The sequence below is a fragment of the Schistocerca gregaria genome, chromosome 9 (assembly GCF_023897955.1).
Source record: "Schistocerca gregaria isolate iqSchGreg1 chromosome 9, iqSchGreg1.2, whole genome shotgun sequence".
Lineage (NCBI taxonomy): Eukaryota > Metazoa > Arthropoda > Insecta > Orthoptera > Acrididae > Schistocerca > Schistocerca gregaria.
Window position 1 is genome coordinate 122,253,158 of NC_064928.1, and position 27,737 is coordinate 122,280,894.

The 27,737-nt window shown below is 41.7% G+C and overlaps 1 protein-coding gene across 4 annotated transcripts in view; it reads right to left on the reverse strand.

The window, feature by feature from the left end:
- Positions 1-27,737, reverse strand: part of LOC126291873 (uncharacterized) — a 234,174-nt gene that overhangs the window by 143,661 nt on the left and 62,776 nt on the right. The window contains exon 1 of one of the 4 annotated variants that reach the window (XM_049985593.1): positions 20,820-20,987. The exons of 2 other annotated variants lie outside the window; for them this stretch is intronic. The gene's annotated coding sequence lies outside the window, so the exon portion shown is untranslated. Of the gene's footprint in view, positions 1-20,819; positions 20,988-27,737 lie in introns of those variants that run through there. One more of the 4 variants, XM_049985597.1, reaches the window with a different exon arrangement.

Consider the following 27,737-nt stretch of genomic DNA (forward strand, 5'->3'; position numbering starts at 1 on the left):
ACTGCTCAGCATTGTGGAATCCGTACCAGATAGGGTTCATAGAAGAGATAGAGAAGATCCAACGGAGAGCAGAGCGCTTCGTTACAGGATCATTTAGTAATCGCGAAAGCGTTACGGAGATGATAGATAAACTCCAGTGGAAGACTCTGCAGGAGAGACGCTCAGTAGCTCGGTACGGGCTTTTGTTAAAGTTTCAAGAACATACCTTCACCGAAGAGTCAAGCAGTATATTTCTCCCTCCTACGTATATCTCGCGAAGAGACCATGAGGGTAAAACCAGAGAGATTAGAGCCCATACAGAGGTATACAGACAATCCTTCTTTCCACGAACAATACGAGACTGGAATAGAAGGGAGAACCGATAGAGGTACTCATGGTACCCTCCGCCACACATCGTCAGGTGACTTACGGAGTATGGATGTAGCTGTAGATGTAGACAATCACGTACAAGGGTATGTACTTTCGTAATTGTACTTTACATATTCGACTGCGGTACCAAAAGTTTTCAGACTGCACTTCTCTGATACCGTGAACTGTCCCGTACAAGCTAAACATTTTCATATTTTATCGAGCGGCACTTCGGAAGATAAAGTCTTTCACAGATCATAAGACGAGATCATCAAATATTTATAAATTACTGTATATGTCGCTTATATTTATATCTCAGTTGTACAATTTCTTACAGCATCCCTAGTTCTTATCTGCCTGGGTCATCTCCACATCTAAAAACAAATTAAAAATTTATACTGTCTACTATTACATATGCTGAAGATTAGATGGGTACATCACATAACTAATGAGGAGGCATTGAATAGAATTGGAGAGAAATGGAGTTTGTGGCACAACTTGACTAGAAGAAGGGATCGGTTGGTAGGACATGTCCTGAGGCATCAAGGGATCACCAATTTAGTGTTGGAGGGCAGCGTGGAAGGTAAAAATCGTAGAGGGAGCCCAAGAGATGAATACACTAAGCAGGTTCAGAAGGATGTAGGCTGCAGTACGTAATGGGAGAGGAAGCAGCTCGCACAGGACAGAGTAGCTTGGAGAGCTGCATCAAACCAGTCTCAGGACTGAAGACCACAACAACAACAACAACTATTACAAGGGAAAAGTATTGTACATAGGTGTTGCATTTACCTTTGTAGTTGTATCAGCAACCGATATTCTATGTATGGGAACTACACCTCTAAATACTGTGATATGCAGCTGTGGTCTATGCTTTAAACAGGTAGCCGATAGAGCAAGGGAAGAGGTGGGAGGAGTTGGGAAAAAGGGGGGAAAGATGGGAGAAGGGAGAGGTTGATGGGGAGAAGGGAAAGAAAAGGGAGGGGGAGACTGTTTAAGAATCACAAGAGCCGGAGTTATACTTGGGAAAGACCAGAAGATACAGGAAGATTTCAATTAGATTACACCATGGTCAGGCAGAGATACCGAAATCAGATACTAAACTGTAAGGCGTATCCAGGTGCAGATATGGACTCAGAACACAATTTAGTAGTGATGGAGAATAGGCTGAAGTTTAATAGAGACTAGTCGGGACAATCAATGTGCGAAGAAGCGGGATACGGAAGTACTAAGGAATGAAGAGATACGTTGAGGTTTTCAAAGGCTATAGATACAGCTATAAGGAATAGCTGTTCAGTTGAAGAGGCAATCATAAAAGTGGGAAAGAAAAACATAGGTACAGCTATAAGGAATAGCTCAGTAGGCAGTTCAGTTGAAGAGGCAATCATAAAAGTGGGAAAGAAAAACATAGGTACAAAGAGGGTAGCTGCGAAGAAACCATGGGTAACATGAGAAATGCTTCACTTGATCGATGAAAGAAGGAAGTGCAAAAATTTTCAGGAAAATTCAGGAGTGCAGAAATACAAGTCACGTAGGAACGAAATACAAAGGAAGTGCAGGAAAGCTAAAGCGAAATGGCTGAATGAAAAACGTGAAGAGAATGATTGTCGAAAGGACTGCCTCACCACACAGAAAAGTCAAAACAGCCCTCAGTTACATTAAGACCAAGTGGTAAAATTAAGACTGCAAAGGGGAGAAATCCATAATTAGAGGAAAGCGGAATCCTGGGAAAGAGCATACTGAAAGCATCGATGAGGGGGATGACTTGTCTGATGAAGTGATAGAAGAAGACACAGGAATTGACGTAGAAGATGTAGGGGATCCAGTATTAGAATCAGAATTTAAAAGTTTTGGAAGACTTCAAATCAAATAGAGCAGCAAGCAAAGATAACATTCCATAACAATTTCTAAAATCAACAAAACGACTATTCACGTTGGTGTATGCGTCTGGCAATATACCATCTGACTTTCAGAGTAACATCAACCACACAATTCCGAAGACAGCAAGAGCCGTCAAGTGCGAGAATTATCGCGCACACATCTTCACAGCTGATGCATCCAGGTTGCTGGCAATAATAATATGCAGAAGAACGCAAAAGATATTGAGGATGTGTTAGATGATTAATTTGGGTTTAGGAAAGGTGAAGACACCAGAACGGCAGTTCTAACGTTGTGGTTGATAATGGGAGCAAGACTAAAGAAAATCAAGACACGTTCATAGGATTTGTCGATCTGGAAAAAGCGTTCGACAATGTCAAGCAGTGCAAGATGTTAGAAATTCTAAGAAATATCGGGGTAAGCTATACGCAGAGAGGTGTACTATACAACATATACAAGAACCAAGGAGGAAAAATAAAAGCCCATGAATGAAGTCTAAGACAGAGATGTAGTCTTTCGTCCATACTCGTCAATCTATACATCGAGGATACAATGAGGGAATTAAAAGAAAGGTTGAAGGGTGGAATTAAATTTCAACGTGAAAGGATATCGATGATAAGATTCGCTGATGACATTCGTATCCTCAGTGAAAGTGAAGAGGAATTACAGGATGTGTCGAATAGCATGAACAGTCTAATGGTACAGAATATGGATTGAGAGTAAATGGAAGAAAGACGAAAATAATGAGAAGTATCAGAAAAGGGAACACCGAGATACTTAACGACAAAATGGTGATCAGGAAGAAGACGAAGTTAAAGAATTCTTCAGCATAAGCACCAAGCAAGGAGGACATCAGAAGGAGCCTTGGACTGGCAAAAAGGGCAATACTGGGCAAGAGAAGTCTACCACTATCAAATACAGACCTTTTTTTTTTTTAGGACGAAATATCTGAGAATGTGCGTTTGGAGCACAGCATTGCACGGTAGTTAAACATGGACGGTGGGAAAACCGGAACAGCAAGCAGCATTTGAAATGGTTCAAACGGCTCTGAGCACTATGGGACTTAACTTCTGAGGTCATCAGTCCCCTAGGACTTAAAGCTACTTAAACCTAACTAACCTAACGACATCACACACATCGATGCCCGAGGCAGGATTCGAACCTGCGACAGTAGCGGTCGCGCGGTTCCAGACTGTAGCGCCTAGAACCACTCGGCCACTACGCCCGGCGCAGCATTTGAGATATGTTGCTACAGAAGGATGTTAAAAATTATGTGGTCTGATAAGGTAAGGAATGAGGAAATTCTCGGACAAGATAATAGGATATCTGTTAAGACATAAGGTAATAACTTCCATGGTTCTAGAGGGAGCTGTAGAGGGTAAAAACTGTAGAGAAAGACAGAGATTGGATTACATTCTGGAAGTAAATGAGAAGGTAGGTTGGAAGTGCTACTCCGATATGAAGAGGTTGGAACAGGAGAAGAATTCGTGCGAAATATGAACAAAATAGGTGAAACTTTGGATGAATGCTCCCGTGTTAGACTGTATCCGCATTGTCGGTACAGAGAAAGAATGGTTGACAGCACGGGAAAAACGCCGAAGTCATCCAAATACTCGACCTCTACCGTGAGGCACGAAACGTCGAAGAACTGTCTCGCAAGGTGGCCTGCGTTCAACAATAACAGCTAATGATCGATAGCCACATGCTATGGCTCATAGGTGTGAATGTTAGCTGACTAGGACTGTTTAGAAAATATCGATGTTGGGAGTTAAAACATCGATGTTTCAGTGTCAGTACTGAATTCTTTTAAACATAGTAACAGTTTTAACTTATGAACATCTTAAAGTACACGGTCCAGTTACATTAATTTGACCACCGTCTATGTTCGACGTCATGGTGCAATAACCTTTCACTGACAACAGTTGGCAACACTGGCAGTGGAGGCTATATAAAGTGTGTCGGGAGGCAGCAGAAAACAATTCAGTCATTATCGAAATGCGGAAAGGGAGTGGTATAACTGTCATCCACAAGGGCACAATCATTGGCTTCCGCCGGCCGGTGTGCCAAGTGGTTCGAGGTGCTTCAGCCTGGAACCGCGCGACCGCTACGGTTGCAGGTTCGAATCCTGCCTCGGGCATGGATGTGCGTGATGTCCTTAGGTTAGTTAGGTTTAAGTATTTCTTAGTTCTAGGGGAATGATGACCTCAGAAGTTAAGCCCCATAGTGCTCAGAGCCATTTAGACCATTTGAACCACATGTTTCCTCCCTTCTCCGATAATATTCCGTTGCAGTTTGACGTCATTCTGACCAGTTTTTACAGCGTTTTGAAAGCTTAACTTTAATTATAATCACCCTGTATAGAGGGTGTTACAAAAAGGTACGGCAAAACTTTCAGGAAACATTCTTGACACACAAAGAAAGAAAATATGTTATGTGGACATGAGCCCGGAAACGCTTACTTTCCATGTTAGAGCTCATTTTATTACTTCTCTTCAAATCACACAGCAACAGAACGTACCAGCGTGACTTCAAACACTTTGTTACAGGAAATGTTCAAAATGTCCTCCGTTAGCGAGGATACATGCATCCACCCTCCTTCGCATGGAATCCCTGATGCAGCCCTGGAGAATTGTATCACAGCCGTCCACAATACGAGCACGAAGAGTCTCTACATTTGGTACCGGGGTTGAGTAGACAAGAGCTTTCAAATGCCCCCATAAATGAAAGTCAAGAGGGTTGAGGTCAGGAGGGCGTGGACGTCATGGAATTGGTCCGCCTGTACCAATCCATCGGTCACCGAATCTGTTGTTGAGAAGGCTACGAACACTTCGACTGAAATGTGCAGGTGCTCCATCGTGCATGAACCGCATGCTGTGTCGTACTTGTAAAGGCACATGTTCTAGCAGCGCAGGTAGAGTATCCTGTATGAAATCATGATAACGTGCTCCAATCAGCTCCTGATAGTGCCTGCACACGCTGTACATGGTACGGAAACAACAGGTTCTCCCGTAGCACTCCCCATACAGTCACGTGGTCAACATTACCTTGTGCAGCAGCAACTTCTCTGACGCTGACATTAGGGTTATCGTCAACTGCACGAACAATTGCCTCGTCCATTGCAGGTGTCCTCGTCGTTCTAGGTCTTCCCCAGTTGTGAGTCATAGGCTGGAATGTTCCGTGCTCCCTAAGACGCCGATTAGTTTCTTCGAACGTCTTCCTGTCGGGACACCTTCGTTCTGGAAATCTGTCTCGATACAGACGTACCGCGCCATGGCTATTGCCCCGTGCTAATCCATACATCAAATGGGCATCTTCCAACTCTGCATTTGTAAACATTGCACTGACTGCAAAACCACGTTCGTGATAAACACTAACCTGTTGATGCTACGTACTGATGTGCTTGATGCTAGTACTGTAGAGCAATGAGTCGCATGTCAACACAAGCACTGAAGTCAACATTACCTTCCTTCAATTGGGCCAACTGGCGGTGAATTGAGGGAGTACAGTACATACCGACGAAACTAAAATGAGCTCTAACATGGAAAATAAGCGTTTCCGGACACATGTCCACATAATATCTTTTATTTATTTGTGTGTGAGGAATGTTTCCTGAAAGTTTGACCGTACCTTTTTGTAACACCCTGTATATCTGGGGCTCTTTCGTTGTCAGAAATTATGCTGATTCCTGGGTACGGCGGAGGTTTTTACGCTGTTCTGTAATCAAGGTGGCTGCAAACCTCAGCACAACAGGGCCACAGTTCAATCTTTTCTCTCTCTTGGTCGTACAGTCCTTTCCGCGTTGAAGGATGGGATTGGTCTAAGACCCTGACGCCCAGATAACTGGACAGGAGTATACACGTGCCCATATTCCGTCAGCAGTTCCTTTAAGAACGCCTCCTCATCTTGCTGCCCGACGGAATCACAACAGTAGTTCACTATTTTTCTGTGAACAAAACAAACTGCTGTTGGCTTGCTGGTTCTACGTTCAGTTTTACGGCGCAAATCTATTATTGTAGACTCTGCCAAATACATTGTGTGGGTGTATTTTTTTTTTACTTAATCTGTGGACATAAACATCAGATGAAAAAAGAAAATGCCATTTTTTAGCACTTGAAGAATGGGGCAAGAGCGTCATATTTCAATATCGAAGAGGCGTCTGACCCAGGAATTGAGGCATTCCCAACACAGTAGTTCCAGTTCTATACCGGCCCTAGGCACCACTTCATTTAACCAGCTGCAAAAATTTAGAGTGAAAAATATATTGTCTTCGACCTGAGTCTTAAGAGTTAACACTAAAAAATAGAAAGCATGAGTTTAATCCCATAAATCCATTATGACATGAAGTGTAAGCGGCGAAAGTTTTGTAGATGACTTTAAGATTTAGTAAGATTTTCTTCTTCGTTATCTTTATGGATCTCCAACAGGATTTTTTCCAGCTTTTTGATTTTTCTTTTCTGTTCCTTATTTCTAATTTTCAGTTTCCACCTAACGTTACTTGAATACGAATGTTTTTTGTGAATATTTTTAAGATTCATATTGCACATCTTACTATTTGTCTTGCAGTTAATCTTATGGGGACGTACAGGAGATCTATAAACATAAATACAGACACTAACCACGCCTGCAGGTTGCGTCGTTGTATTTGGCCACAAACGGTAGCTGGACAACGTCTTCAGTGCGTTGCAAGCGTCACTCGTGGTTAGAAAAGTGTTCTTCCTAGTTGTGAGTGCATTATGTCGGAGCTAAGTGAATTCGACCGTGGTGAATCCAAACGTGGGCATATTGTTGGTGCTTGCGTGGAGGCAGCGGGGTGGGAGAGGGGGGTGGGGGAAGATGCTTCCGTAACCGAGTGAACCGAAGTGTTTCGTCTTTCAAGGAAAACCGTATCCAAGAATTATACCGCATAGAGGGAAACGGGAAAAACATCATCCGCTACGCCACAACGCTCACGGATGTGTGTGTTGAGTGGTAGTAACGGAAGGTCGCTGAAGCGGATTGTGACGAAAAACGAGATGCCGGCAGCTGCAAGAGTCGCTGCAGAACTGAACTTGACGCTAGCGAAATTTCACAGTAGCAAAACTACACGAAGTGAGCTCCATAAGCTGAGAATTGCAGAGCAGCTGGAATTCCAAAACGACTCATCAGTGATACAAACACACGTAAAAGGGAAACATGCTCCCGAAACCACACGACCTGGACTGTGGAGCGACTGTGGAGGAAGGCATTTGGTCGGATGAGTCTTGCTTTGTACTGTTTCCAACTTCTGTCAGTTTTCGTCCCAAGAGTGAAACATGACGAGGGTACTGCATGGACCCCCTGGGTACTCCGCAATATCACATTACTGCCAAGTATTAGGTGTCCAGTTTGGCTAATCAGATCGATCCTATGATCAAATTTTGTTCCCCAGAGAGGAAGACACCAGCTCCCCTGCATAGTATCAAGGGCTGGTTTTGCGAACACAAGGATGAACTATCGCTTCTCCCCTGGCCACCACAGTCCGTGTGTCCCGATATTATTGAGCCTTTGGGGACAAGGGTGCGTGAACACTATCCAACTCCGTCATCATCATGTAAAGCTGCAGCTATTTTGTAGGAAGAATGGTGTGGGATTCCCCTGAAAGCCATGCAAGACCTGTAGGATTCCCCTGAAAACCAAGTGAAAACCAAGAAAGCCTAGTATTTATTCATTCCGAGAACACGCAGTTTTTTCGAATGCCAACGCGTTTCCAGCATCGTATTTGGCATGCTAATGTGTTCTGTTTCATATACGTTTGTGTAATTTAACATGACTAAGCACTTGAAATCAGCTGAGAGTGTGGAATTATACACTACTGGCCATTAAAATTGCTACACCACGAAGATGACGTGCTACAGACGCAAAAGTTAACCGGCAGGAAGAAGATGTTGTGATATGCAAATGATTAGCTTTTCAGTGCAATCACACAAGGTTGGAGCCGGTGGCGACACCTACAACGTGCTGTCATGAGGAATGTGCCTCGTGTAAGGAGGACAAATACGTACCATCACGTTTCCGACTTTGATAAAGGTCGGATTGTAGCCTATCGCGACTGCGGCTTATCGTATCGCGACATTGCTACTCGCGTAGGTCGAGATCCAATAACTGTTAGCAGAATATGGAATCGGTGGGTTCAGGAGGTTAATACGGAACGCCGTGCTGGATCCCAACGGCCTCGTATCACTAGCAGTCGAGATGACAGGCATATTATCCGCATGGCTGTAACGGATCGTGCAGCCACGTCTCGATTCCTGAGTCAACATATGGGGACGTTTCCAAAACAACAACCGTCTGCACCAACAGTTCGACGACGTTTGCAGCAGCACGGACTATCAGCCCGGAGACCGTTGGCTGCGGTTACCCTTGACGCTGCATCACAGACAGGAGCGCCTGCGATGGTGTACTCAACGACGAACCTAGGTGCACGAACGGCAAAACGTTAGTTTTTCAGATGGATGCAGGCTTTGTTTAGAGCATCATGATGGTCCCATTCGTGTTTGGTGACATCGCGGTGAACGCACATTGGAAGCGTGTATTGGTCATCGCCATACTGGCTTATCACCCGGCGTGATGGTATGGGGTGCCACTGGTTACACGTCTCGGTCACCTCTTGTTCGCATGGACGGCACTTTGAACAGTGGACGTTACGTTTCAGTCGTGTTACGACCCGTGGCTCTACCCTTCATTCGATCTCTGCGAAACCCTACATTTCAGCAGGATAATGCACGACCGCATGTTGCAGGTCCTGTACCGTCGTTTCTGGATACATAAAATGTTCGACTGCTGCCCTGGCCAGCACATTCTCCAGATCTCTCACCAATTGAAAACGTCTGGTCGATGGTGGCCCAGCAACTGGCTCGTCGCAATACACCAGTCACTACTCTTGATGCACTGTGGTACCGTGTTGAAGATGCATGGGCAGATGTACCTGTACACGCCATCCAAGCTCTGTTTGAATCAATGCACAGGCGTATCAAGGCCAGAGTGATTGTTTTAGGTACTGGTTTCTCAGGATCTATGCACCCAAATTGCGTGAAAATGTAATCACATGTCAGTTCTAGTATAATATATTTGTCCAGTGAATACCCTTTCATCATCTGCATTTCTTCTTGGTGTAGCAATTTTAATGGCCAGTAGTGTATAAATGAGATCATTATAGTCCCAAGGTGCAAGTTGTTCAATACAGGATAAATTAAACACCTTTCAACCGTCAAGTTTTCAGTCGACTGATGAAGGTTGAAGTTATCGCTATAGCAAGCAGAAATCTACTAATACCACCTCTTACTGCTCCCTGTTTTGATCAGAACTGAGGAGGAATCTTCCTACATGTCAGTCAGAGGCATGAAGATGGCGTAGTAAATCTCTTTTAACTGGTAGCCAAATAAAACAAGTTTGGAAAGTAGACGGCTGTGTTTAATTTGACGGTCTTTAATTTTTTCTATTTGCTGTCTCTCTTTTCAGATTACATATAACACTTTTGTGAGCACCAACTCTGGTTAATGCATGTTAAGTGTAGGGACATCCAAAGATATTAGTAGTGGGCACAAAATTGCATCCTGTGGGACACCATTATCTTTCAATGCTTTCCGACATAACTATTCCACCACTTGCGTACTTGACGGTACCTTTGTTGGTGGTGTAGATTCACGAACTGGGTTGTGTCCTATAAAATCCCTTTGGAAGTGATTCTGCCTGAACGTCTCATTTTACATCGTTGTGCAGAAAACTGAATTCCCCTTGAGGTCTGAGTTGATACGTGAGCCTGAACAACCAGCTCATCCATGTTATCGCGTTATCAGGGCGCCGCTGGTGTTCTTATCAATAAACCACAGTGCCAAACACACTGCGATACGTTGTCAGGTGGCGTGTGTCATGTTAGCAGATGCACTGCCGACTGCCATTATCGCTTTGATGTATTACCTGCCGCCGACCGTGGTGGCCGAGCGGTTCTAGGCGCTTCAGTCTGGAACTTGGCGACCGCTACGGCCGCAGATTCGAATCCTGCCTCGGGCTTGGATGTGTGTTCTGTCCTTAGCTTAGTTAGGTTTAAGTAGTTCTAAGTTCTAGAGGACTGATGACCTCAGATGTTAAAGTCCCATAGTGCTCAGAGCCATTTGAACCATTTTATTACCTGCCGCAAGAAGTTAGTTGCCTGTTTGTAACTTGGACTCACAGCCAAGATGTTACTGCCGGTTTGAATCAATCTTTTCCAGTGTCTGATAAGATTCGCGAGAGCATTATCTAGTCTTTGAGGTCAGGACCTATTGCAAGGCCGGCCGGAGTAGCCGAGCGGTTCTAGGCGCTACAACCTGGAACCGGGTGACCGCTACGGTCGCTGAGTGAAATCCTGCTTCGGGCATGGATGTGTGTGATGTCCTTAGGTTAGTTAGGTTTAAGTAGGTCTAAGGTCTAGGGGACTGATGACCTTAGAAGTTAAGTCCCATAGTTCTCAGAGCCATTTGAACCTATTGCAAGAACTGCTCCATTCTACATACCGATCAGGAAACACTGAGCAATACATACATCCGTGTCCATATAGACAAGTGCACTTGTGTCTTTAAGTATCCACCTATGAAAATAAAATGTCTGACAGCATAAGTGTTAGCAAACGTAGGTTAATGGTTTCTCTCCTGAACAACTTTCCGTAGCACAGGGAAATTGTTGAATAAAAATCGTTAGTCATTGACATAGGAAAAAACCAGTTTTTCACCGTTATCCATGCGATTTTGAAAAGCATCCCTGTTAGTGTTTGAACATTTTTGAACACATTCTAAGTTGATTTCTGAACGAATTATAAGTTGATTTTGAATGCGTGCATAGTGTGCAGGATGTTTAATCCAGGAGAATCCATGTCGCAACAAGAAATAAAACACTTTCCTGCAGACAAAAGGGTACAGGACTATACGAGATGAGCCGAATAAACCCGAACGGGTGAATACTAATCGCTGTTTGTTTACGTTGACTGGGTGTGCGACTGATAAGCGTTGCTATAAATAGTAGCGAAATTCATAGCTACAGACTACCAGAGAGGAAATAAACGACTAACGGTTACATCAGATAAGAAAGATTACATAGTATCTCCTCGGTGTATCCAAGAAAAAAAAATTTTGACCGAAAATGTTTGCCAGATCGCTACACTACTAACGACCAGTTGTACAGTCTCCGGTCAGCAACCGTTTAAGTTCTATTCGGAATACGCTTTGGACCAACACGTAATAGCGCCTAACCGGAGAATAAACGCGGATAACTAAACCGATGATTGTGGCAGGGTTAGCGAAGTTGATCGGAGTGTAAGTTTTGACAATGGCAGGAATAATTATAGAATTATAGAATAATTATAGAATTAGTGCTGACAAGACTATTCGTTAGAACGAGAAACGAGAAGAAAAGAGGACATTACACAAATTATATGGAAGAATATAACGATTCCAAATGTATATAAAAATTTCGGACTACTACTACTACTACTACTACTACTACTACTTTTCGATCTCATGCTTGAAAAACTTTTTTCTTGTAGCAGGGATGAATAGGGATTTTATATTGGTACTTCATGAATTACGTTCTGTAGTTTTATTTATGTAAATGAGGCAGAGAAAAACATTCGTGCCAAAACAGTCCCGCTTATTTGGCGTGTGTTACAATTGCTGCAATATTAGAAAGCCCTATTTCGTTTTATCTAGCAGACAGTGACCAAATAGACGTAATGAAATCGAGAAACCACACCACTTTTGGATACTATACGTAGTAACAGCTTTATTAGACAATGACATTTTGATTTTTCATGCAGCAGGAAGTTTGACGAACTCCGATGAGGTAATACGTTCTTAAACACTGTAGCTGTAGCTGTAGCTGTAGCAACATTAGAGAGGAAATAATGCTGGGACCTAAGGATTGAAGAAATGGATACTGTTTTGTTTGTCTGTTGCCTTTATTGGATTTAAGTTTTCTGTATTCAATTTTACGTCAAAAGAGAAAGTTATTACTAAGACGCAATAAAGAGTGCTAATTTTCTGAAGAGTTCTTATTCTTACGCTCACAAATTATCCCATTTTATGTTTCACGAAAGAGAAAGTTACTGCTAATAGGCAATAAAGAGTGCTAATGTTTCTGAAGAGTTCTTATTCTCCCAAATAATCACACCCAGTATTATTTGTGACGTTTCTTTAAGGAGGGGGGGGGGGGGGGGGGGAAGGAAAGGGGTAAGGATGTCAAACCGGTCCACTGGGAGCAAGAGAGGCACCACAAGACATTTTATTTCCACTGCCCAGAACATAGGCTTGATGGGTTCCATTACAAAAAGACACGTTTGAATTCCACAGAGCGAAATATAATGACGCGCGGTAAAAGAATGCTGTGTGAAAAGGTGTGACACTGTACTTTGGCACACTTAACGCCAAATAACATATCTTATATTTCCTGGAACATATATGTTCGATATATCAAACTCTTCAGAATTATGTGCGCTACAAGATGAAATTATTTTTGAAAAATTGATCTTTTTAAATTTTTGACTTCCTATTTCAAACGCTAGAGTAGGACGGGAGCGGGGGCGGTGGGGAGGGGGGGGGGGGGGGAGACACCAGTATTTTCGCTCCAGTTGGGAAACATCGTAGATCTGTGGCTGCCCAGAGTCAACCTCTGGCTGACATCACACAGAAAAGAATCATCTCGAAACTGGACTAAGGATGAAGTGAGACGTGTGCAGTCACAGCAGTTTGGTACTGCTCACAGCATTGTTTTATGTGCACGGGGAGCTGCAGCTCTCCTTGCTACTCTATCCTGTGCAAGCGTCTTCATCTCCGAGTACCTACTGCAACCTACATCCTTCTGGATCTGCTTAGTGTATTCATCTCTTGGTCTCCCTCTACGATTTTTACCCTCCACGCTGCCCTCCAGTACTAAATTGGTTATCCCTTGATGCCTCAGAACATGTCCTACCAACCGATCCCTTCTTCTAGTCAAGTTGTGCCATAAACGTCTCTTCTTCCCAATTCTATTCAATACCTCCTCATTAGTTATGTGTTGTACTCATCTAATCTTCAGCATTCTTCTGTAACACCACGTTTCGAGAGCTCTTCTTGTCCAAACTATTTATCGTCCATGTTTCACTTCCATACATGGCTACACTCCATACAAATACTTTCAGAAATGTCTTCCTGACATTTAAATCTATACTCGATGTTAACAAATTTCTCTTCTTCAGAAACGCTTTCCTTCCCATTGCCAGTCTACATTTTATATCCTCTCTACTTCGACCATCAACAGTTATTTTGCTCCCCAAATAGCAAAACTCCTTTACTACTTTAAGTGTCTCATTTCCTAATCTAATACCCTCAACATCACCCGACTTAATTCGACTACATTCCATTATCCTAGTTTTGCTTTTGTTGATGTTCATCTTATATCCTCTTTTCAAGACACTACAATTCCATTCAACTGCTCTTCCAAGTCCTTTGCTGTCACTGACAGAATTACGATGTCATCGGCGAACCTCAAAGTTTTTATTTCTTCTCCATGGATTTTAATACTTACTCCGAAATTTTCTTTTGTTTCCTTTACTGCTTGCTCAATATACAGATTGAATAACATCGGGGAGAGATTACAACCCTGTCTCACTCCCTTCCCAACCACTGCTTCCCTTTCATGTCCCTCGACCCTTATTACCGCCATCTGGTTTCTGTACAAATTGTAAATAGCCTTTCGCTCCCTGTATTTTACCCCTGCCAGCTTCAGAATTTGAAAGAGAGTATTCCAGTCAACATTGTCAACAGCTTTCTCTATGTCTACAAATGCTAGAAACGTAGGTTTGCCCTGCCTTAATCTAGCTTCTAAGATAAGTCGTAGGGTCAGTATTGCCTCACGTGTTCCAACATTTCTACGGAATCCAAACTGATCTTCCCCGAGGTCGGATTCTACTAGCTTTTCCATTCGTCTGTAAAGAATAGAGGACTACAAGGTTTTTTTTCTGTGGCGTTGGAAAGAGTCTTGGAAGAGGCCTTCAACGACATAACATGTGTGACTTTGATCAGATACACAACATGCCATTAAAATTGCTATACACCTACAACGTGGTGACATGAGGAAAGGTTCCAACCGATTTCTCATACACAAACAGCAGTTGACCGGCGTTGCCTGGTGAAACATTGTTGTGATGCCTCGTGTAAGGAGGAGAAATGCGTACCACCACGTTTCCGACTTTGATAAAGGTCGGATTGTAGCCTATCGCGATTGCGATTTATCGTATCGCGACATTGCTGCTCGCGTTGGTCGAGATCCAATGACTGTTAGCAGAATATGGAATCGGTGGGTTCAGAAGGGTAATGCGGAACGCCGTGCTGGATCCCAACGGCCTCGTGTCACTAGCAATCGAGATGACAGGCATCTTATCCGCATGGCTGTAACGGAGCGTGCAGCCACGTCTCGGATCCTGAGTCAACAGATGGAGACGTTTAAAAGACAACAACCATCTGCACGAACAGTTCGACGACGTTTGGAGCAGCATGGACTATCAGCTCGGAGACCGTGGCTGCGTTCACCCTTGACGCTGCATCACAGACAGGAGCACCTGCGATGGTTTACTCAACGACGAACCTGGGTCTGCGAATGGCAAAACTTCATTTTTTCGGGTGAATGCAGGTTCTGTTTACAGCATAATGATGGTCGCATCCGTGATTGGCGACATCGCGGTGAACGCACATTGGAAGCTTGTATTCGACATCGCCATACTGGCGTATCACCCGGCGTGATATTGAGGGGTGCCATTGGTTACACGTCTCGGTCACCTCTTGTTCTCATTGACGTTGCATTTCAGATGTGTTACGACCCGTGGCTCTACCCTTAATTCGATCCCTGCGAAACCCTACATTTCAGCAGGATAGTGCACGACCGCATGTCGCAGGTCCTGTACGGGCCTTTCTGGATACAGAAAATATTCGACTGCTGCCCTGGCCATCACATTCTCCAGATCTCTCACCAATTGAAAACGTCTGGTCAATGGTGGCCGAGCAACTGGGTCGTCACAATACGCCAGTCACTACTCTTGATGAATTGCATGGGCAGCTGTATCTGTACACGCCATCCAAGCCCCCGTTTGACTCAATGCCCAGGCGTATCAAGGCCTTTATTACGGCCAGAGGTGGTTGTTCTGGGTACTGATTTCTCAGGATCTATGCACCCACATTTCGTGAAAATGTAATCACATGTCAGTTCTAGTATAATATATTTGTCCAATGAATACCCGTTTATCATCTTCATTTCTTCTTGGTGTAGCAATTTTAATGGTCAGTAGTGTAGTAATGAGGTAACAGCGCCTTGAGGAAGGAAGGAAGATTAGAGTTTAACGTTTCTTCGACGTGGAGGTTGTTAGAAACGGAGCAGAATCACGGGGAAGAAATCTGCTGTTCCCCTTCAAGGAACCATCCCGGCATTTGCCTGGGGAGAAATCGCGTAAAACTTACTTCAGTCTGGGTAGCCGGACGCAGGTTAAAGCCGCAGCCCTCCCTAATGCTAACCACTGCGCCACCTCGCTCTGTCCCGCCGTTAGGAGAAGAGGAAAGATCGCCCAAACGTGTGCCCTGCTGTAGCAATTGTAAACCAACACGTGACTCAGATACAGTTCGTGTGTTTACTATCGTGGTTTCAAAAATGGTTCAAATGGCTCTGAGACTATGGGACTTAACATCTGTTCTCATCAGTCCCCTAGAACTTAGAACTACTTAAACCTAACTAGCCTAAGGACATCCTGCCCGAGGCAGGATTCGAACCTGCGACCGTAGCGGTCACACGGTTCCAGACTGAAGCGCCTAGAACCGCACGGCCACACCGGCCGGCTACTGTCATGAGTGCCATATCAAAAGCTTTCAGTGCTGACCTTGAGTATCGACGTACACTATACTGCGATTCTGGACAGACAATATTACACAGTGAATTTCATCTGGAGTTATCACAATACAGGTATGTCATATAAGGCATTTCATGTTTTCGGCTCCCATATGTGCTCCCTTGTACATCTCTAGTTTCTGCAGAATAGGATTAACTGTCGTACTTCGGTCATCTTGAAATGAAATATCTACTATTTGACGTCAGTGAAGTGGAAGGTCATCAGTATATAGCGTGACGAACAAAATAAGCTGATAATGACGCCAAAACACGCTAGCGGACGTCGTATTCAGCAACTCGTCCTGCGTGACCGTAGGTCAGCAATGCAGCTTTCCGAAACACAGCCAATCAGCGATGAGTATACGTCGTTGTGTGTTTGAGTCCACCTTCTTCCAGCTAATACCTGTTGTCCAAAAAAGGCAGGCTCCAGCTTCAGTTAGCCCAAGATTGTTACTCAAGCTGAACAGTCGCCTTTGTTTCTTATCTGAAACAAGAAGCTAAAATGACACTGTTTGCTGATTTTACAATCCAGTAAAAGAAACTCCTACAGAAAATGATACAAATAATATATTTGGAAAAGTTATTGATCTGGTTTCTGCGAATGGGCTTTCTCTGAACTTTAAAAAACACATTACATCCAATTTTCTACTGCAAGGAGTAAAATTCCTTCAATAAATATAACACAATAACAGAAGTCAGTAGCCAGGGTAGAGCATACTACGTTTTTTGGTGTGCATGTAGACGAGAATCTTAATTGGGAAATTCATATTTTGGATCTCCTTAAGTGACTAGGTTCAGCAACTTTGCAATCACAATAATTTTAAGGATACAGAAATTAGCAAGCTAACATACTTTGCATACTTTCACTCTATGCTGTCATGCGGAATTTTGAGGTAACTCAACACTTAGGCAAAAAGTATTCACTGCTCCAAAGAAAATGGACGCAAAACGGAAATATCATCTTCCGTTTCATAGTTATTTAGCACAGTTTCTAGAATTCTCATTGTTAAGAAATTGTTGTGTTGTTAACGTGCTTACTCTGAGCAGATAAAAATTATTTTGAGTTCTTTCAGAAAAACAGCAGTTCCTCATGCTGCAGTCTGTCTAACCGGGTTGGTTGTAAGGCTAGTGCCATATATGAAGAACATTAAGTTTGCTTGATGTAAGATAAATGTAAGGTCATTCACGTATATAAAATAGACGTAAAGTCCATTATTGTATTGCACAATTACGGAAAGGCAGTAATCTGAGAAGGCGATCATGAAACGTTTTAAGGTCGAACGATCACGTAAGACTTAATTATAGGAAAAGCTTATGTTGGACTGAGATTTATTGTAAGAGTCCTCAGGAAGTGTAGTCCACTAATGAAGGGGATAGCTTACAAAACCCTCGTTCGAGCGTTACCTGAGTATTGTTCGTCTGTCTGGGACACTTAACAAATAGGGTAGACAGAGGAAATATAGAAGACCCAAAGAAAGGGTGAATGGCCTTCCAGACCATGATGCAGAAATTTTCACACTAAATGGCTTTTGTTCTCAAACAAATCTCACATATAATTAAAAACTATGTAGGAAAGTTAATCCAACAGCAATAGAGAGTTTTTTAAACCTTGTCAAGGAACAAGAGTGACAAGATGTTTATAGGGCCGATAACATAGGTGATAAATATAATGCTTTCCTTAACACATTTCACACGCTCTTTGAGAGTTGATTTCCATTGGAACGTTCTAAACGGGGGTACTAGCAGTAATCGGCAGCCTGGGTGGCTAACGAGGTAATCACAATCAAGCTGCAGTAGCCCATTACAAACAGTACTGTAAGGTGCTTAAAAATGTCATTAGGAAGGCAAAATGTATTTGGTATGCAAATAGTATAGTTAATTCACAGGATAAAAATAAAACCATACGGTCAGTTGTGAAGGATGTGTCTGGTCAGCAGCACAAGGTCGACGATATAAGGTCAGTTCGTAGTAAAAATATTTCTGTTATTGATAAGTCAGGTATATGTACAGTATTTAACAATCATTTTCTGAGCATTGCTGGTGAATGTAATAAAAATTTAGTTTCTACAGGGAATAATTTAACTTTCTTAGCAAATGCCTTTCCGAGATTGATGTCTGAAATACACTACTGAGGTACAGACAAGAGGGAGACTCAGTCAGTAATTAAGTCACTGAAGACTAAGTAAGGACTCTCGTGGATATGATGGAGTGCCTAGCAGAATATTAAAGTACTGTGCTGCACATGTTAGCCCTGTATTTAGAAATATTTGTAATTTTTGCTTTAGGAATGGTCAGTTTACTGAACGATTAAAATACTCAGTAGTAAAGCTGCTTTATAAAAAGGGAGAAAAGGACAATGTAGACAGTTTCAGACCTATTTCTATGGTATCAGTTTTTGCTAAAGTTATTGAGAAGGCTGTGTCTGTAAGGATAATTGATCATTTTATATCAAACGATTTGCTATCAAATGTTTTGCTTTAGAAGCCGTTTGACAACCGAAAATGCTATATTGTCTTTTCTCTGTGATGTATTGTATGGGTTAAACAAAAGGTTCGAACGCTAAGCATATTTTTTTATTTAACTACGGCGTTTGATTGTGTTGATCACAAAATATTACTGCAGAAGTTTGACCATTATGGAATACATGGAGAAGCTCACAATTGGTTCACCTCTTACTTTAGCAACAGGCAGCAAAAGGTCATTATTCAAAATTTTGAGAATCACTGTGATGTGGGGTCTGAGTGGGGTACAGTCAAGTGGGGCGGGGGGGGGGGGGGGGGCGGAGGGGGGTGCCCCAGGGATCAGTGTTGGGACCACTCCTGTTCCTTATTTATATAAATGATATGCCCTCTAGTATTATGGGTAAGTGCTAAAATATTTCTGTTTGCTGATGTAGTAGTGAATGATATTGTGAGCAACATTGGCCCTGTTTCACATAGTGCAGTTCATCACATAAGTTCATGGCTTGCAGAAAGTAAACTATCACTAAATCACAGTAAGACTCAGTTTTTACAGTATCTAACACACAATTCAACAAAACCTGACTTTTTAATTTCACAGAATGGGCATATGATTAGTGAAACTGAACCTTTCAAATTTCTACGTGTTCAGATAGTTAGTAAGCTGTCGTGGAAAGCCCACGTTCAGGATCTTGTTCAAAGACATAATGCTCCCATTTTTACTATTCGAATGGTATCTGAAATGAGTGATCGTTCGACACGAAAATTAGTCTACTTTTCATTCGCTTATGTCATATGGTATTGTATTTTGGGGTAACTCTCCCCATTCTAAATGGATATATTTGACTCAGAAACGGGCGGTTCAGACAATAAGTGGTGTGAGTTCACGAACATCTTGTCGATCCTGTTCACGAGTCTGGGTCTTTTGACATTGGCCTCTCAGTATATATATATTCCTTACTGTCATTTCTTGTTATCAATATTAGCTTATTCCCAACAATAAGCAGCTTTCATTCAGTTAATACTCTGCAGAAATCAAACCTGTATTTGGATCGGACTTCCTTAAGTCTTGTGCAGAGAGGTTAGCAGTATCCTGCTGCATGTCAATAAGCTACCACTCTAATTCAAAAATCTTTGCAGTAGTACACGCGCTTTCAAATCGAAACTGAAGAGTTTCCTCATGGGTCACTCCTATTCTCTGAAAAATTAAACTGAATCTTGTTGTCGTGTTGATTGCATTTACTTAAACTTATGGATTGATTTTTTTGGGGTTCATAAACATTTTATTTTTATTTGTTATTACTCTTATGTTGTAATTTCATGTACTGACGAGTTCCATAACCTTGGAGATTTTCTCCTCCATTCGGTCCTGAGGAACTTGACGTGTAAATAAATAAATGGCAGTACGTTTCGTCACAGATTAGTTTAGTAGGCGCGAATGCGTCTCGGAGTTGCTCAGCCACGTCCACTCAAGATGCTACACGAGGAGGCTCGTGCAGCACTTTTGGTTTAGAGTTACAATTCCGAGAACGTACATTTCTAGAAGAGTCAAGTGATATATTACTTTCTGCCACGTATATACCGCGGAAAGACCACGAAGTTTACATCAGAGAGATTCCAGAGTGCAGGAATATATACGAAGCTCGGTTTTGCGACATATCTTTCACAACTGGAACAGGAAAGGAAGAAGACATAGTATAGAACGTAGACGTAGATATAGGAAATAATAGCGCGCCCAAAACTGAATCCTGTGGAAACCAACATGTGAATTTATTTTCTCCATAGCTAAACTTTATTCAATTTTCGACTAATTTAGGATGAGGTTTTGCATTCTTCTGTTAAGAGGATGCTTTTGTCGATTTGACTGACTCTGAGTAGACCAAATGTTTTTTAAAATGTTTTAAAAAAGTATTAACAGTTCCTTATGTTGCTGTATATCTAAGCACATCAATTATAGCACTAGTGTTGTCTGCAAGGAGTACCAACTCTGATGTAAATCAAGTGGAAGGTCGTCCACATAACTTACGTAATACATAATAGTGCTACCAAAACTGAAATTTGAGGGACTCTGTTCGTGATTTTTTCCCCTCCCTGGTCACCAAACACTTCTCTCATATCAGAGTTGTTCAACGTCACTTTTTACACTCTTTCTTTTTTTTAAGAATTTGGTTTTTCCGGTTTCATCTGCTCTGAGCAGACAAGAAAGAAAAAGAAGACAAACATTGAAGACTGAATACTTACAAACAGTATCGTCTAGACAGCGCAGGAGGGTTGCCAGCAAGAAGTACGGCGGTATACGGACGACACGGCCAAAGGCGTTTCGCTTCACGGTGCACGAGGAACAGAGCGATCCGCAGCCTGGACGTCGAAGACACCAACTGCGCACGAGGGCCAAGACGAACTGTGTGTGGGACATCGCGTGTCATGACCGGCAATTACAGTAATCGCTTCCGCAGGAATTTGCTTTGAACGCACGGAGGTCAGCCGCAGCCTACGAAAACACGAATTGCCGGGGGCAGTTGTTACGTATCCGCTACTCAGCTACTGTCCACAAAGGACGGAGCAGTGCGTGAGGCCAGGGGTCTTACGGACAGAGCACAGCAGGCTATCGAAATAGTTAATGAGGTATCGACGGTTAGAGCAGCATGAAACACGTCTCATTGGTAGAGGTAATTCTCTGGCAACAAAGGCAATGCTCAAACATGGTACGCCACATGTAGATTATCGTCATCACCCATACTCAGCACTTACCCTGTCCTCTAGAGGACGCGATAGTCAACATTAGGAAGACATGAAGTTTCCATTATCAACTCCATAAAGGAATTATGTAAGTGTTCACCGACAATGCGACACACTTTTTCTCATAGGCGGAGGACTTGGCGGGAGACCTCGGTTGTAGAATTTTGTATTTTGGCTGTTCGGTAACACCTCTAGGTCGAAAATCACCTTGTCTTCAAGCCACAAATACTTGTGTAAGTAGGCTGTTTAGGTTTTCTTATTGGTAACGCCACATAGCACTCTGTATGAAAAATCACTGGCTGTGCTGTGCGCAGTCTGTGGCTAGTTTGCATTGTTATCTGCCATTGTAGTGTTGAGCAGCGGCAGCTGGATGCTAACAGCACGTAGCGTTGCGCAGTTGGAGGTGAGCCGCCAGCAGTGGTGGACGTGGGGAGAGAGATGGCGGAGTTTTGAAATTTGTAAGACTGGATGTCATGAACTGATATATATATTATGACTATAAAGGTAAATACATTGTTTGTTCTCTATTAAAATCTTTCATTTGCTAACTGTGCCTATCAGTAGTTAGTGACTTCCGTAGTTTGAATCTTTTAGTTAGCTGGCAGTAGTGGCGCTCGCTGTATTGCAGTAGTTCGAGTAACGAAGATTTTTGTGAGGTAAGTGATTTGTGAAACATATAGGTTAATGTTAGTCAGGGCCATTCCCTTGCAGGGATTATTGAAAGTCAGATTGCGTTGCGCTAAAAACTATTGTGTGTCAGTTTAAGCATAGTCGTGTATAATTTTTCTAAGGGGACGAGTGTTGTTATTTGTACATTCTTGCTTGTTAGTTTGCACGATTACGTAACGACTACAAGGCTTACATACTTAGAACATATATCAGTACTGTTAATGAGACTTTAATGCAACATTTTGGTTTAGTTTAAAAGACATTCTTTATTTGATGTACTTTCTGTGAGATTAAAGATGACTTAGCATTTGGTTTCTTTGATAGCTACACGATTATATCACGACGCTACTAATGTGTGACACAATTTACATTGTGCTTTTGCGGTGTATCTGTTTTATATCTGCACAGTTTTTCTGAATTCTTCTGGAAAGGAAAACATGTTTTAGTAGTAACTTTGTGGTATAGCTACAGTGAGACAGCCTTTTCTGTAGCACAACAATACGTTACAGCACAGTACTTACTTCATCACGGCAATAAGAGTAGTAACTACGATATCTATACGCAATGCATTTCACTTTTGTTTATCATGAGTAAGTACATTGACTTCTGCAGAACTTAGCTTTTGGAGGACGATAACTACGACACTTCCACAGATATTATCTTACAACAAGACGCACGGTGTAGCGCTACAGTACACGTATTTGAGTGATTAATTTTGTACTTAAAACATTTATTGTTAAAGATATTTGAAGTACAATGATACAAAGGTTTTCCGTGATACATTTCATTCCATTGTTGTAATCTGCAACACCTGAGGATATAATTACATTAATCCTCAGGGGGGTACACGCCTACTTTCTGTACCATGTGTTTGGCAAGCACAAGGAGCCCTAGCTAATATGGTATTTGCTTATACAACTTTACACATCGGTACCATATTTCTCTAACACATAAATTACACAGCTATCTGGTCATTTAACAGAGGAACGAACATTTTATTTTACTACATCAGTGACAGATGTTTACGTAATTGCACCATTGGAAAACTTCACACTTATGAAATTGTATTTTGTCTGTACTTTGTGAACAGTTCATATTTTTTCGGAACCATTGTGATATTATGAGAGCTTTCAATGATGTATTTGGTATGGGATCATGATTTTTAAAGTACGTTTGAGGTAGATGACACTTTTGACATGAGCAGAGAATTTTTTTAGGTTTTGAAATTAGTGGAGGAAGCTACGACGATTTTGAGAATTTGACTGAGGTGTTATGATGTTGTTATTACGATGACTATGTGTATTATGCTGTTGCGGTATGTTTATGATCAATAAGCTGATGCTATATGAGGAATTTGATTATGCTACGTATTTATTATGATGAAATATTGAAAAAGTGTCTACGAATATGTATATGTGTAATAAAGTAAAGAATAATGAGTAGTGGTTAGGGACTCTGGTTTGTGAAAAAGGTTGTTGAAAACCATGAATCGTACTTTAAGAGTTATGAAATGTATTTAAATGCTTGAATGTATTACAATGTCGACGAAAACTTTTTGGACACTGTTATATTAATAGAATTTTGTTTATACATATGTGTAACGCAAGTTCTTGACCAGTGAAATTATTTATATGAGACTGCCACTGTAGCGGAAACTGGTGTCGTAAATATTTCGGTAAGACCACCTGCACGTAATGCGTCGCGTCGTGGGTACCCAGCTGGGCGACAGCCACCTGGAAACAAGCCATTAGTGTGTGACTTTCAGAGGCACAAGAAAAAAAAAAAGGGAGGCCATTATCCTCGCTATTGACATTCCTGTGTAGAAAGCATCGCAAAAACGACACGCTCATTACTTGGAGAAGATACTTATTTACTTCTGCACACCTGATAATGACAAGCGTCTTTCTACGAGAGTTGAGAAAATTTGTTCTAACATATGAAATGTCACATGACTATTGAATGATATTTTTATGCTTTGCCTTTCATAGTTGCTTATTTCATTTGATATCTGGTTTCCAGCTGTGTTGCAGCATTGGTTTTATAAAATAAAATTAAATGCATTTGGTAATGAACACTTTCTGTCAACAGATCTATTAAATAATTATTTTATGATCCACATTCTTCGAAAAAGAAGCTCTTGGAATGGAAAGAGCAATAAGAAGCGACTAATAACAGTAACTGTATATATAATTTTCTCTTCAAGTACTTGGTAATTTGTTGTAGCATTAGTTTTTGTGGTGCACCACTTTAATAACATAGACATTAAGATGTGATCATAACTTTCCCTTATCTGCATTGTTGTCTTTAGTATACTATTTTTTCTGCTTGTGGGTTTGTCAAGTTTAGATATAAGTTATTACATTTATTACTGCTTGCTTTGCAAATCTGCATTTTTTGGGTCATTGCTGTTTGTGTCAATTTGTTTTGTGCTGCTGCATTGCGTCGCCCCTTAGTTTAGCATCTGAGCTCAGTAGGTTTAAGTTAGCTTAAGAGGGGGTAGACTACATAAGAAACTATGATGAATTGAAAGAAAAGCATTGAGAAGCTATAAGAAAATGGTTTGGCCAAAAAAAAAGTAGTGTACAGTGGAGAAAAACTATTTTTGAAATAGGATGTGAACAAAATACAGAAAGCATGCTTGGATAAGATATTTTTGGTGGAAACAAATGTTGAGATATGACGAAAGATCTACAGAATGAAGTTTTGGGTTGGACTGCAGTACCAAATGTTACACTGAAAACAAACCCTGCCCTTTCCTCTTGTGTTATCCACTATGCGTTTGTGTACCCTTGTGTATTTGTTTTCTTCCTGTCTCTGTGTACTGTTCATAGAATTTTTTCTCTTCTAATACTAAGCTACATTCACTATGATGAGGAATACTGTTATCTTCAAATATAATTTGCATTAATAACATGTTATTTACTTAGTAAAGATGTTTACAATTTATTTATTCTGTTTTGTTCTAATGCTCATGTGTGAAGTTGATGTTTCAAAAGTTATTCTGATCTTTTATGTATGTACTTAGCTCGTAATTTTTGTAACACTGATGTATTTGCTATTTCGATTCTTTTGTAAAGCCTGTACTACTGCAAATGTTATCTGTATTGTTATGTTCTTTAAAGATGTATTTTGTACCTTTGTTATTGTATTTTTATGTTATAAAATTGTAATTGACACCAGTTCATTCAATTAAGTAACTTGTAAATTACATTTCACTGCACACGTTTCTGTTGGTCATAATATATGGACAATATGTGAGAAGTAGGGACTGATAGTGTTTGCACGTGTGTTAATAATTCAGCAAGGGACTGGACAACAGCATTGCTGGTTCTAAGGACAATTCCAAAAACTTTGTGAGTGGACAAGTGGTGGGTTATGGACTTGCTATATTATCCACAAGACTCTTCAATGGTGATTGTGCGCCTGCACAGTCAAACAGATGGCTGCTGGCTATCTCTACAAGGACTACAGTGGGTCTACACCTTTGATGACCCACCAATACCATTATTTCTACAAGGACTGCAGTGGGTCTGCACCTCTGGTGGCCACCAATAGTAATCTCTACCAGGACTACAGTGGGTCTGCTCTGTGATGACCTACCTACCAATAGTCTTCAACGTCGACTGACTCTGCTGTGGCCCATTACCTGTCTGCATGTCAAGAGTCAGCACTGTCTTTCATTGGAAGGACAACACTACTTCTTCAAGACTGCTTAGAAATCCACTACTTCCAAGTGCACTTTCTTTTATTGCTCAGACTTTGAAAAAAACACTGCAATTTTACTGTGATGACGATCAAGACTGTCTTTATGGACTGTGAGAAAATTTTAGCTTCTGACCAACATTGTATCAATAAGTGTGTGCATTTGATATCTTTGTTATAGTAATTATGAAAAATTTTATCAAATCATTATTGGCCACTGCCCAAAACAATTTGTAAAAGTTTTTTTGTGGGGAGCATGGGGGCTACGTAAGTAGGCTGTTTAGGTTTTCTTATTGGTAACGCCACATAGCGCTCTGTATGAAAAATCACTGGCTGTGCTGTGCGCAGTCTGTGGCTAGTTTGCATTGTTGTCTGCCATTGTAGTGTTGGGCAGTGGCAGCTGGATGCTAACAGCACGTAGCGTTGCGCAGTTGGAGGTGAGCCGCCAGCAGTGGTGGACGTGGGGAGAGAAATGGCGGAGTTTTGAAATTTGTAAGACCGGATGTCATGAACTGATATATATATATATATTATGACTATAAAGGTAAATACATTGTTTGTTCTCTATTAAAATCTTTCATTTGCTAACTGTGCCTATCAGTAGTTAGTGACTTCCGTAGTTTGAATCTTTTAGTTAGCTGGCAGTAGTGGCGCTCGCTGTATTGCAGTAGTTCGAGTAACGAAGATTTTTGTGAGGTAAGCGATTTGTGAAACATATAGGTTAATGTTAGTCAGAGCCATTCTCTTGCAGGGATTACTGAAAGTCAGATTGCGTTGCGCTAAAATCTATTGTGTGTCAGTTTAAGCACAGTCGTGTATAATTTTTCTAAGGGGACGTTTCACTTGCCACGCAATAATTTCTTCATTCGAGCAAAAACACCCCTTGGGACAGATACCTTCAACCCTTCGTCTTGGCTGCCTCCTGGTTGCCTCTTGGAATGCAAAGTTTATAACGTGATTAACATTAGGTGAATAAACGAACATTTAGTTAATGAAGTATATGATGAACTTTAAACAATATTCAGTTTTGTGTTAGCAGAAGAGCCAAAACCATGTTACGAGTGGAGGCCGAAATGCAAGAGTTTTAGCTCACGCAGACTGGCGTGAGGAGGGAAGAATTATACTGACGTGAGGTCTGGAACATGACAAGGAATGAGAATTCAGCAAGCGGACGTAATTAGTTTGATACCTAACTTTAATCCATTAATGATGAACGTCGATCTTGATGGTACATGATTCACATTATTATCTGTTCAAGATACATAGTAACTGAATATGGCGCCTTGCTAGGTCGTAGCAAATGACGTAGCTGAATGTTATGCTAAACTGTCGTCTCTGCAAATGATAGCGTATGTAGACAGTGAACCTTCGCTAGCAAAGTCTGCTGTACAACTGGGGCGAGTGCTAGGGAGTCTCTCTAGACTATACCTGCCGTATGGCGGGGCTCGGTCTGCAATCACTGATAGTGGCGACATGCGGGTCCGACGTATACTAACGGACCGTGGCCGATTTAAAGGCTACCACCTATCAAGTGTGGTGTCTGGCGGTGACACCACATTCAGTATGAGGCATGTAACGCGACTTCCTTCGACATCGCACTGTTGCAGAAATGATCCTAGGGAAATATCATAAAATTCGTTTAATTATGACAGAATGTTTAGCTTATGAAACCTATCACGAATTTAACAGACTATTTTGTGTTACAATTTGGTCATGATCTGCCGCTACGTTCTTAGTCTATGCAATGTGAATTACGAGGTCCGACTTCACCTGGCAAAAACGACGAAAACAATGGCCACGGGCAACAGTATCGAGATAGCAAAAGGATTAAATTGGTAGCAAGAGGGTTAAATTGGTTTTACAAAACTGTAATATCCGTGGATGCGACATACAACAGCACTACTTTAAAAATCCGTGTAATTTAAATTATTACACACATAATAATGTCGTGTGACTAGGGCCTCCCATCGGGTAGACCGTTCGCTGGGTGCAAGTCTGTCGATTTGACGCCACTTCGGCGACTTGCGCGTCGATGGGGATGAAATGATG